Here is a 13499-nt window from a genome sequence, read left to right on the forward strand (position 1 = left end):
AGTAATTTACTAACCTAATTCAATGCATTTGTTGCCTTTAGAGATCAATGCTGCTCCAAGCAAAGTCAATAACAAAACTTAATTGATTTTCCTGGGACCAGGTCAGCTCCTTTACACAAGTGAGACCTTATAGCATCATAATTTTTCTGGACAATTGCTGAAATATTAACCTATGTTTTTGTCCTAGCACAGACCCTGATACCCTGTGTAAAAGGAAGTTCGGAAGGCAGCTGACTTCTCCAAAGAGCTGTGGCAGGTCAAAAACACAGCCAGGATTTCCAATCTACTGAACCACAGAGCATAGGGGGGCTCCACTCTGAACATGTGGCATGAAGAGGTAGATTATCAATATGTTATTAATATACTTGATAATTATTCCTTTCCACTACTTAAATGACTATTTTTTCTTTCCCAGGCATAGATAAAGACTCAAGTTTTTGGAAGAAATCAAATCTGTTATAAACCAAGTATTTTTGGGAGGCAGTGTAATTTAGTACAAGAACCACCACCCTTTTTGCCAAGAAGTAGGAATTATTGTACTGTCTGTGTTGTTGAACGCACTGTACATCCAGGGTCTTGCTGGACTCAATATGATAAAGAAATGAGGGTTTGTTTAAGGTATCTGTGCCATGACCTCCTGGTATTCAGCTCTAGATCAGTGGTAGGATTTGACAATAGCAACAACTGTTCTAAACCACATCTGTTTTGTCCCTAAAAGCATTTGGGAGCCTTTAATCTTTAGACAGAAGGTCATAGGTAGAGATGCACAGGAGTCAGTAAGGAAACTGCTGGAGGATGCTAGGAAAAATTCAAACAGATGAAGGTACATGGCAGATAGCTTAAGGTAACAGGAGATACCTGTTATCCCAACGTACAGCACCAAAGATGAAAAGAACTACCAGTAAAACATATTTTCAGATGGTCTCTACCTCTGAGATTGAGGGGAAAATCTGAATGTAGTAATTAAAAACTTTAAACAAAGAATATGCAAAATACAGAGAAATGCAAGTCTGGGAGCTGAGTCAATGGGAATGTAGACAGAATGAGATTTGTCTACTGCCTGGCAGCTTTTCTCTGAACTGCCTCAGCTCTGTTTAGGTGTCTGGGAAATGATTCCTAAGAAATTTTGAGGCTTCAGATCAGGGTCTTACAGAATGAGCAGCAAAACACAACCTCTGCATCTACAAACAAGCCTAGGTTTGATAAGCTATAAAAGCACTGTAGCCCGCAAAGGTCTCTTATGTTGTATCAGTTTAATCAGGCTATTAAAGGAAGACAAACCTGTTCTTGACATTTTTGAATATGCAGTGTACTGTGTTTTTTTGTGTGAAGCAAGTTCATATCTTCACCCTGTCTTCATCAGTTTTTTGTGTGTGAAGGTAAACTGTTTGAAATTATGCTTTGTTTTATACAAATCAGTTGAGCCCAGTAAAATATTTCTCCTACATACTATTCTAAATACAAAGGCCTTGCTGAAGTACAGCTGAATATTTTGAGAACTAATTTATTAAGAGCAGAACCAGTAATTTTTTTACTGGGGAATCCTACAGCTTTATCACATTGTTCTATGTTAAAGTAATGATGCATCAAGTTCCCCATTAGTTAGTGAGGAAGAAACCCTCAGGGCAATTGAAATAAAACAACTTAATGTATAGAGTACCTGGAAAAAAATTACAAGGCTAGACAAGAAGAATGTGGCTACGCTGGAGGTCTGTAACCACAGTCTCCAGGAGCCCGGAGCCCTGGCCATACCACAGCAGTTCTTTTGGACACTTCTTCCTTGCTGCGGAAAAAAGATTTGTAAATTTATATTTGAAAACCTCTGCACAAGACAGCTTTGTCAATGTATTTCAGCATGGGATATTGAAATAAATCATGAAATTCTCAATTAAACTTTGATGTGCAAACCCCTTGTTTCATAATAATTAAAAAAAGAAGTTGTTTATTAAGCAGGTTGCTTGGGAATAAATAAATAAATAAATGTCAGGAGGTATTCTGGAAAGATTTCTCTACATTGAAACCGGCAGATTTTACAAAGCTAGTTATGTACCTGAATATCAAAGTTTGTTTAAAAAAAATTTTTGTAAAGACCTTTAATAGGTCTTTCTGTTGGTTTATATTTGCTCCCCTAAGTAATGGAGGTAAGTTTTCATGAGCCAGATTTTCACTGTAACGATTAAACTTATTTTTTTGTTGCTGAAAATAAATAGATTGCTTTATGTGTGAATCAGAGAACAAGTTCCAGTGAAATTATATAATATCTTTTTCTCAGGTTTTATGCCTAAAACATAATTAGAAAATGTGTCTGCTAATTATGGATTATAATAAATGGAATATTGCTGGAATTTACTTGTGAAATTTCAAATTTGTCAGATTTTTAAAGAGCAAATTTGTGCTGCTAATTGATTATATGAGTTATTTTACTTGTGTCAGTGGGCAAGAGAGAGAAATGGGACATTATATGGAGAAACATAGCACAAGAATACAGATATTTTCTACACTGAAATCATAGAGCAACACATAGAACATAAATAAAAGGAATGAAAGAAAGAGTAAGTTTGAGTACCCTGATGCTTTACATCCTATACAGGTCAAAACTGGGCTCAGGTCTTTTCTGTGAGGTTCCCAAAAATTATGATACTTTGCATGAGGTGGCATTACTGGTGATTTATCTTTTCATTAACACACAGATACCTAGCAGGGTGTGTTTGTCTCCCACATACCCTGCTGGGTATCTGTGTGTTATTCTTCATTGCAATTAAAGTTATGTTTGTAGAGCTGGTATTTCTAGAACTATATATGTTTTATCTATATATAGTATAGAACTAGCAGATAAGTGCAAAAAACCTGAAGGTTCAATTATTTTTCCTTGCCTTATTCCTTTAACTTCTGAAGACAGAGAAGCTGACTGACTATTGCAAATTACTCAGGAGTGGTAGATTGAAGTGGCAATTACTCTTACACCCTTGACTGGAATTCTCACTCCTGCTCCTTTACGGCAACTTCTTCATGTGTTTCTTTCATTGTTAATTCACAGCATGAAAATTCACATCGAGAAATGTTCTACTGCAGTTTTGGAAGTGCAACATTTCTGTGCTGATACATCAGTTATTTTAATGTTCCTTATTTAATTAAATTATTATTATCAATATTGCTTTCTGTCTGAGGCAACATTAGAGCCTCTATTAATGTACGCATTAATATGCATGCCTGAAATATGCTGTCAGATGTTGCCTAAAGTTATTTACTTCTTAAATCCTAGGGATTGAAGTTCAGGCAATAGTTCTGTCTTAGCAGCAAGCTACAAACTTCTGTCAAGAGCAGTAGAACCTACCTGGGATGATATTCTCCTTCATGGGGTCTGGGGTTGAAATTAAAAATACCACTAAAATCAGAAGGAGCAACAATGTGTAGGTGACAGTATGTTTCAATTCTGCTGTTCTCTCAATGAGATCCTTAATGCCAGTAATGAATTATATGGAGAAAAGTACGGATCAGAAAGTCTCTAAATTCAGGTGTTTGTATGATTGCTGTTATTTCACCAGGATCTGTGGTTTAAGTACCAGAACAGTAGCAGATGTCGTAGCATCTTTAAATTTTACAACTTTGTTTATAATTCCACTCTGTTAAAGTTTTAATGCTTTGAAGTGCATCATACAAGTGCACGTGGCGTAACTATTGCTAGAATCACTTGAAGGGGATTTGAGGAATTCTCTTCTTAGCAATTTCCTACAGGCAGCTTTTCAAATTCACTTTATTGACTCCAAACTATTTCAGTTTCTACTTGTATAATTTTACAAGAAATATGACAAATGTAACTGTTTTCCCCATGTTTTATGTCTCTAATGAGGAGCAAAAGGTCAAGGACTTTGGGATGGAGGGGGAAACCAATTACTCTTGCTACTGTGCTTTGGAATACTGCTGGCAACTTGCACTCATTTTCTACCAGCAGGATTACAGGACAGTTAATTTCCTTAGAAAGTTTATGAGGCTCAAAGGATTGGGGTTTGTATTTTTTTTTCAATGCTTGCTATTCTTGCTTGAAAGAGACTGAGAAATATTCCCTCTTTATATATGCATGACATATATCATAAAAAACAAAAGCTTTTTAGAATATCTACAACTTGAAGGTTAGATTATTTTTTAAAGTCATTAGGTGCTCTAAGCTGCAGATAGATGTCTGACTGATTTTCAAAAGCATTTATATGCCTACCTTATCTGAAGAGTTGATATGCCTAGCCTATGAGGTATTTGTTAAAATCCTAATTGACTATCTGCTTCTTGGGCACATTAATTAAAAATCTGGCTCTAAATGTCATTAAGGGCTATGAAGAAAGGCATTCACTGGAAAATAAAAAGTCAGAAGGAAAACCAGGTCAGTGTCATTAGCAAACTCGATAAATTCTTCTCATGTTTGATTTTGCACAGCTGACTTGAAGGCTGGATGCTGAGGGAATCACGGACTGGCTTGGGTTGGAAGGGAACTTTAAAGTCCCCTAGTCCCCTCCCCCGCTATGGGCAGAGACACCTTTCGCTAGACCAGGTTGCTCAAAGGCCTGTGATGTAAGAAAAAAGGTGGGTAAGAGCTTTCTTTCCCCATAAAATAACAGATTGAATTTTCCCAGTGCAAGGAGCAAGGTCAGAGGGCAGGGACCTGCTTTTTGAAATATCAGACCTAGCTCCTGTTTAAGTAAAGCTTGTCAGCTCTCTCTGTGACATCAGGCAAGGCTGTGCCGTGTGTGAGGGTCACTTGAGCTGTTTCAGTTTGTGACCAGGGATGTAGGGCCAGGTAATCAATGTTTGTGCCCAAACAGCCACATTGTTAAATATCCTAACTGCAGGAAGTCCTCAGACACAGCCCATGGTGCTCCACAGTGTCAAGGGGGGACACAGGGACAAGGACTGGCCAGGACACAGCTGCTCCATGGGTCCCACTGCACAGCACAGGCCAGGCCTCAGTGGGGCTCTTGTCCCACAGGGAGGATTCAGGATCCACTGCTCCTCACCTGATGTCCCACTCAGGTGGAAGTCATGCTTCAGTGACTAGTGAAATGCATCTGTGGGCTTCTGGAACATGCTTTAAACATCCCCTGCTGGCCTCGGAACCTGAGACTAACTCAGAGAGTTTTAAAGATCATTTAGGGAAAAATGTAGTGAAGGATTTTAGCCAGTAGTGAGCACACCTGTTACAGAAAATTGAACCTTCAGCTGGGGTCTACTCCATGGGTCATGGTGGAGAAGAGAAAGGTTTGAGACACTTCAATCTTTCTTCCCCTAATGACTAAAGACTGCAGAGATCTGTCTGAGGTCTGCAGCCCTGTAACCTGTACAGCCTGAAAAGGGATATGCCTGATATGCCAGGTGGCCTTTAAAACACCCAGTCCCATCAGACTGGAACAGAGCTGCTTAATGCACTGCTAATTCTTCTCTTCCATTGCTGAGTTCTCTCCTTCTATCACATGTCATCCAAAGTCTATGGCTTGTCTGAAAACTGATACACTTAAATGTCAAAACCATCTGAGGATTTACACAGTCCCTCTGCCCTTTGGCTATTTCTTTCTTATTTTTTTTTCCTCTCACTTGGATCTCTCTGTGCTTAACTAAACTACTACTCATAGTCCTAGGAATAGAAATTGGTGGTCCAGACTTTAATATGCCTGTTGCTTTACATGCTCCCAATTTGAATATGTGATTTATATGAATCTGTTCTAAATATTGTGTTCTGTACTCACCTAACCTTTTTCTAACTTTAACAGAACCAAAAATAATTTAAAGCATTTGAAAACAAGCATTTAGAAAAATCACTAGGTGAATGTGGCTATTTAAGTACCGCACCGACTAATTCAGGCAAGAGTGGTTTCTTTCTGAAATAGCCTAGTACTTTGGGTAGAAATTTTGTCTGCAGGGGAGACCGTTACATGAGATGCATGCTGTGCAAAACTTTAAGCCATGATTGAAAAAAAGCAAACTTTAAGCCATGATTCACTGGCAGAACAGAAAATTGTATCATAGAAGATCTAGAATTTATACATAAAGAAAGAGCTAAGCTCTCTCTGGTTAAAGACTGAGCAGGCATCCCTCTGTGATGTGACTAAGCTCAGTCACCAATGAACTTAATTCCTATGACCAAAACTGCTGCTGATTTACTCTGGTGTAAATGAGCAGAAATTCCAGAGGAAGTCTGGTTGCATTTCAGTGTAATGGAGAGCACAAACCTCTGTAATGGCAACACAATAAGGCAGGGTTTTGACTGCCACTTGACTCCAAATGCTGTTTTACTTGACCTTCAAATAGCACAGCCTCTGCCTAGCAGTGTTTTCATTGCTGCTCCCGAGGTGCATTATTTTAGTTTCTTATTTGATTGCAGAGACCAGGAGATAAATGAACGAATAAATGGTAAATGATTACTTGAGTGGAGTTTAACTAGCAGAGTCTAAGCAGTGCAGTGGAGTGATAGGAATGTTTTGGTCAGGTGTTTTCTTGGTTTTATTGCCAGCATGACAGATCAAAGTTTTCCTGCGAATGGGAGTAAGGAGAGAGATGGATGAATTTTGGTCCTTTGTTTGGTCTTGGTTTAATTGAATGGCTTAGGAGGATGCATTGTTTGTTAAGCACAGACCACCATCAAATAAATAAAGACAAATTTCCTGGCAACTGTTTCTGAACATTTTGGGTTTCTGGTTTTGAGTTTTTTTGGGGTTTTCTTTAATATCTCTAAGAACATAAGAACATAATTCTGGTTTTGGTTTCTGTAGCTAAAGATTTGGAGTAGGGTTGCAGTGGGTTTTGTGTATATAGGAAAAATTCCAGCTTTTCTTTGCAAAACATACTTAATGAGACCCTGAGTAGCAACACTGTGAGAAGAGATGGATGCTATTTCCCTTTTAGCCCCAGCTACAGTCTCTAGACTAACCCACAGCAGCAATTGTCTACTTAAGACCCACACAAGAAAGCCTTATTTTGCCCTCACTTTCCCTCTCTGTCCATCAGCAGAGATGACTCCTCTATTAACACTGCATATGGTTTGTCCTCACCTGAGGATACCAAGAAAATTTTGGCTTTCTGGTATGGAAATACATATTTATATGTATGCATGCATATGTATATAAACATGCACACCCATAAATATTGTATTTTCAAAAGGTCTCACAAATACAGTGTTAAATGATGACCATCATGTGTTATGTTGGGCCTTTTCTTGCTCTGTGGTTTGCACAGCCCTTGGCACAGAGGTGTTCCCAGCTAGGAACTGGGGCTGTGGAAGGTCTGTTTGCCCTCTGATTGGAATGGCCAACTACTTTTGTTCTCTTTCCCAGCTGAAGCAGCCTGTGAGAACACACTGAAGTGCCTGGCAAATTAACTTATAAAATATGAAGGAGTTCAGTGTATTACTATCTTTCACATCCTGCACTTGGCATTACGCTTTGGGTGTCTCATTCTGGTGACAGAGGCAGTAAAAAGAGCAGACAATGCAGTACAACAGTCTCTAAATCTGTTGTGTGACATAATGAAAATGGAAAATGGTTCTGTATAAACCTGAGTTATTCTCAGTACAGTCTTTGGATTGCAATTCCTCGATAGGATGACCCAGCGTTCTCCTTTGTCTTAATTTGAACTGGCCACTGACTTGCAGTGTATGAGAATTCCCTGGATAACATCAGTAAGTGATGGATTCCCAGGACCCCTGGCACGTGTTTTCAAGGGATTTGGTTTAATGATAATTGTTTTTGTCCTTTACCAAAATCCAGCCTTGTTTCATGAAAAGAAAAAGAGAAAAGGCTGCCTCTGGAAATGTTGTTCATCTCTGCAGTCATATTGAGAAACAATGCATCTTGCCAGAGTGATGTGTCCAGGCAAGGAATCAAATATTTATTATTTTCTAACCCCTCTCCTTGCAGATAAGAAGCTAAATAATTTTTCAATCAAGTGAGAGTGGAGAATTAAGAAATGAGTGGGGTAACATTGGCTTGATCTAATGTTCACTGGAGACCCTCTTTATTTGCATATTTGGTTTTAGGTTTTCTGACACTCTGTTCTCCCAGCTCTTTGCTAGTGCAGAAACAGCAGTACAGTTCAAATATTTTCTCATTTGAATGTGTAAGCAGCACATGTACTACCTTCTATAATTCTGAAGTTACTGCTTGCATTTGTGTCTGTTTGAAAATGAGTATGTGAAGCTTAGGAATCAGATAAGTCCCCAAACGGTTTCTCTTTATGTTCCTCCTATTAAATAGCTTTTCTCCGTTTCTTAAATTAAGTGTTTCGTATTTGGACAGTAGATCAAGCTGGCCTTGCTGCCATAATTGTCATCTTAAAAGAACAGGTTTTTTATGAGAGCTCATATTGCTAATAGCAAACTGAATATGCATGGGGAGCTGCCTAGTGTGTTTCATCAGCATTCTCACTTGCCTTTCCTAGAATTATTATGCCAAATTTTTCTTGTCTTTTGTGGTTTTGCCTTGTAAATGTCTTAACAGCTCCAATGCTGTAAATTACAAGTTTAGCAGGTTAGTTGGAGGGAAAGTAGAACCACTTGAGTAGAAAAAATGGGGATGGAAATGAAGAAAACCAATTTGAGTGGACACAGTGTGTGGCAAAACCTCAATAGGTGAAGGATGTGTTACCCCAGGGAACAGCTTTATGTTACAAGCTGTGCCTTATAATGCATGTCTTTCTATTTTGACAATCCCTGCCTTCAGCCTGATGCTTAATAAAGCACCTAAACCTATATTCTACTCCCTGTTGTGTCTTGCTGCTTAATCATACAGTATCTGTTTGATATTTGATCATATTTTTCTGCAGAAACAGTTTTTAAAATAATTACTCAACATGAGCATGGAATTATTTTAGGGTAGTTTACACTGACAATTTCCTGAGTGACATCTCTGCAGAGGCAGAGTCACAGTGAATTGTCAATTCATTTAAAAAGTTCAGTGAATGGATGGAAGAGTGCTTTCCAAGCACAAGCTTTAGCTCTTCTCTTTAAAAAAGAAGAAAGACATTTCAAGCAGGAAAAAAAGTTAGAGTCAGGATCCTTTTCTGACCCATTATTGTTAGGTATGACAAATGCTAAAAAACAAAGCCCAGGTATCTGAGAAACAGGACATCTGACATTTGTATTCCCTTTTTCTTGGTGCTGTGGTAGCTGTCACAAGGTCCAGAGAAGACTGAGACCATTGTGTGTTCTGTGGCAGAAAAGGATGTTCTCTGCAGATGGAAGACCTTCCCTAAGGCCCAGTGCTTCCATCTTTAGGGCAGGGGTGCTGAGGACTGTGCTCTTTCCTCTGAGCTAGTGCTCATTTTGCCTGCTGCAGCTGTATTGTTTTAATTTCCTTCAATCTCTATTTTCCAGAGTTGAAGCCAAATTTTAAACACTGCTACTAGATCATAATGCCTCTGCTTTTCTTTCAGGTTTCTGGGTTTTTGTTTGTGGTGTTTATTTCTGAAGTTAGGCAAGAATACAAGGAGAGTGATGGTGTCAATACCAAGGTCTGTGCAAGTGAGGCAAACTGCAGTGCTTATGTCTTCTGAAAAAGCCATTGGACACATGGAAATAGTAGGAAAAAAACAATTAGAACAAAGATTCCTGTTGCCTCTAAAAGCACCCCTAACTAATATGAATGTTTCCACTTTAACTTCTGTCCTCATCAAAATGACAAACACCAAAAGTGTTTTTCCTCCAATTTTTGAGGGCTTTTGCTTTTGAAATAGACAAGTAGAATCTCCCAAGAAATATGTTTCTTGGGATTTTGTAAATGTAAGTTTTTAAACATGTTTTGCCTTACTGCAGCATTCAGTAATGAAAATATTGATCTTATTAACTGTGCTAATTAGAGCTGAACAAAATACCTCCAGCAACAGCTAGTGAATATGCAATGATATAACAATTCTGAAATTGCTTTGCCAGTGTTTACAGAAGATTAATATTGTCAGGGATAAGTCTGCTATCTGGAACATTGTGAGAAGAGAGCGTGGTAAATATTTGCACACTCTAAATTTTAAATTCATATTTCGGTATAAAAAATTTCCTTTGTAAAATCAAATAATCTATATATCTTTTTTTCAACTAATCTGCTTAATAGGAGAAAGAGAATTAAGCAGGTTTTGCGATGCAAGTTCAAATGAGAGTAATCCCCTGTTGTCAAAGCCTGTGAGCGGTGTATTTACAAACTGTCTGGAGAAGAAGGGAAGCCTCAGATAGTTTGGAAATGCAAAGTGTTGATATTTGTGAAGAAATTACTTGCTCACTTCTGACAAGGACTCTTTGTACAACACCTGATACTAAATGTTGAATATGCCCAGGGTTTATTGGAAATAGGCTTTAATATATATTTAAAAAGTGGGTTTAGTACACAGGAAAAGATGAGTCTATAAAATACTTTGTGAAAGGACTGAAGAAGATTCCTTCTGTTAACAGTGTAAGATTCTACTGAACTTTGAAGTAATGTCATATTTTCTTTTGAGTACCAGTCTCCCAATACATTTGTCTTGTAGAAGGTGGCAGAAATGCTAATGCAGGGAGATTCTGGGCTGGTTGCTTTGCGATATGGCCAGCAATGTAAGAGCTGAGGTTTCACTCTGAGCTGTTAAGTATTCTTCTACCCTCTTCTTTTACACCACAGCTCTTATGCTGGTACATGCTCCTGCAATAGAGCAAACAGTTGCCTCTGTTTAATGAGCCTTTTCATTACTAAAGTGCTGCAGCCATTTTAAACAGCATACACAGTACTCATATTAATAATTCATTAGTGTATCAATTACTTATTTTTAGTTCTAATTATTTAGTTAATGTTTCAAAGAGTTTTTCAAATGTAAGTATGTTCCAGGGACTTTCATTGGTACTATGAGTCGCTGAAGTTTTTTTGTTTTGCCTATGTGGAAAAAGAGGAAGTTGTTGAGTTTAGAAACAATCCTAACATATGGGGGCAGAATGAAAGATGTAGAAAATTTATGATACTGTGGTAGCCAAAAGCAAGCAGAGCTAAATCCAAAGTCTGGCATGTGCTCTTTAAAACAAGGCATTTTGCCATGTTTTTGTTGGAGAAGCACTGACTGTTGGGTAACAAGAATGAAACTTCTTAATTAATAACATCAACTCTTGTGAGGTGGGGTTTTTTTTTCAGAATAAAGATTAGCTAATCTCTTTATTTTTTTAATTTTTTTTTTTTTTCTGAGTGTTTACTTCCTTGGCCCATGTTATACTGTGGATTTATGTTCCAGTATCTCGGTTCTTCGTGTACTTTCCAATCCTGGTTCTGCAACTCAGAAATGGAATTCATTCATTACGGTTTCATTTTTGGGCATCAATCCCATGAAGTCTCTGGCATATGGGGATGTTGATGGGATGACTCACATGCATAAAATTAAGCTTGTGTTTAACTAATGGTAGGATCAGAGCTTTAGTCACTAGCAGAAATGTATATTTGATTTCCTCCTGGATTTAGCATAGCATATAGGGCAAGATATATTCCCAGCTGGAGATGGAGAGAAGGTGGTGATCAAGGAACAGGGACAAGTCCCTGCCCCTCATGTGTTTGTTTGAACTGACAATTTTTCTTGGAAAATGAGAGGCTTGAACTTCAGGAAGGTTTTTTTCTTAGTATTAGTGGTTATTCTAAAAAGGAAAGCACAAAAATATCACAATAAGGTAGAATGGTTGGCTAAGAAAGATCAAATGCTTGTGTTTCCTAGGTAGTTGTCTCTCCCTTATGGGATTCCTCTGAATGTTTAGTGCTGATGCAAACAACAAAAGCCACTATGAGACTCAGCTGTAGAGAGCTTCTGCTTTTGGCATTGGAAATAAAAACTGTCCAAATAACTCCCAGTGCTGACCTCTGGATGCTCCAAATTCTGTATACTTGGATTTTTATGTTCATGCATGCTGTTTTCATTAGTATAATGCTCATTATATGAGCATATGTTTGTTATGTGTGTAAAACCCTGACCTATATCTGAATATATACCTTAGTACCATCCCATGCTTATATCAATGTTCAGCTGCTTAATGGCTGTGCTGAATTTCTTCCCTGTTCTCATGCAATGGTCAGGTGTGGCTTTGTGTAAAACACAGTAAATTGCTGCAGTGCTCTTCTGCCATTCTTTAGCAGAATTTTTTGTCTGTTTTATATCCTGTGTCCCATGTGGTTGTCTCAGCTGGGTGCTGAGCCTGGATATTAACCAGCACAACTCAGAAACTTCCCAGACTGTGTATTGGCCCCCTCTGATTTTATTTTCTGTAAACTCAGATGAGTTTTCTTCCAACTTCTCTATATTTGTGTATTTTTTATGATACTTCCAAAAGACTACACTGAACTTCTTTAAAGAACAAGCACATCATTTGTCCATGAGGGTTTAGGGCTTGAAAGAAGAAGCAGAGGTGGGTAGCAGAAAAAGCAGCATTTTCCAACCTTCCCTTGGAGAGAGCTTCAGAGAACATCGGATAGCTGCATCGGCTGGGAACTCCTGGCTCGCTGCTGATAGTGAGGTTTAGCTTCCAGAAGCTTTTGCTTCTGTCAGCTCTAACAGAGAGCTTCTGCTGGCTGTCTCCTGTTTAGGAACTGCTGCAGCTCTTGCCTCCAGCTGACAGCTGTGCAAGGGAAGTCACGCACTGCTCCACAGGCTGTGGAAGAGCCCAGCTCCAGCCTGTAGCCAGCACAGAGGTCCTGCTTGTAGCAGCACTTGGCAGAGTGGCTGCAGAGTGGCCCAGAAATTCTGCTTAAAACTGTGCAGTGGTAGTGTCAGTGTGCCAAGAGCACCAGCAGAGGGGACTTGGCACATCAGAGGACTGAACCCAGATGGGACTCCCATGAGAGAGTGCTGCCATCCAGGTCCTGAGCTACAGGGGATATCTGATGCATCTCTCTGACTGAGCAACACAAGTTGAAATGAGGTTCCTGTTTGAGATAAGGAAAAAGATTTTTCGCCATGAAGGTTATCAAACACTGGAACATGTAGCCAGAGGGTGGAGATAGTTAAGTCTCGAGTCTCTCGGCTTGAGAAAGCCGTGCATAAACTGGCCTGGGTAGCAGTGCTTTAAATAGTGGGTTGGACTACAGAGGTCCTTCATAACCTAAGTTATTCTGTTGTACACAACAGGCAAGTGGCACAGAGCCTGTGAATATTGGCTTTGGGATTGGCTCAAATGAAAACCTAAAGAATGATGCCTATGTGTGACTAAAAAGAGCTTCAATTACTGATTTCATTAACTCAAAGTGGTGCTTTATGATTTCTTCTCCCACAACCTAAAGAGGCTTTTGAATTTCTCAGTTTAACACAGAAAATAAAGGTGACTCTCTAATCACTTTTCATGAAATGATCTTGTCAGGTTTGAAGTGATATTGATTTAAAGTTGTAGAGGGAGGGAAAACATTGCAATCCAACTGATGTGGCAGCCTCAATAGACTCAGAGGGATATGGTAATAATTATCATTGCCATTAAACACTAATTAGTACTGTTAATTAGTTAAACACTAGACTAAGCCTGTCTTGTTCTGCCGTTG

The 13499-nt window shown here is 38.7% G+C and overlaps 1 long non-coding RNA gene across 1 annotated transcript in view; it reads left to right on the plus strand.

Annotated features, from left to right (window-relative positions):
- Window positions 1-193: 193 nt before the first annotated feature.
- LOC116448987 overlaps window positions 194-13499 on the plus strand; it is a 108172-nt gene continuing 94866 nt past the window's right edge. Inside the window, exon 1 of the long non-coding RNA XR_004242186.1 lies at window positions 194-337. This is a non-coding gene — a long non-coding RNA (uncharacterized LOC116448987). The remainder of the gene's footprint in view (window positions 338-13499) is intronic.

The sequence above is a fragment of the Corvus moneduloides genome, chromosome 10 (assembly GCF_009650955.1).
Source record: "Corvus moneduloides isolate bCorMon1 chromosome 10, bCorMon1.pri, whole genome shotgun sequence".
Lineage (NCBI taxonomy): Eukaryota > Metazoa > Chordata > Aves > Passeriformes > Corvidae > Corvus > Corvus moneduloides.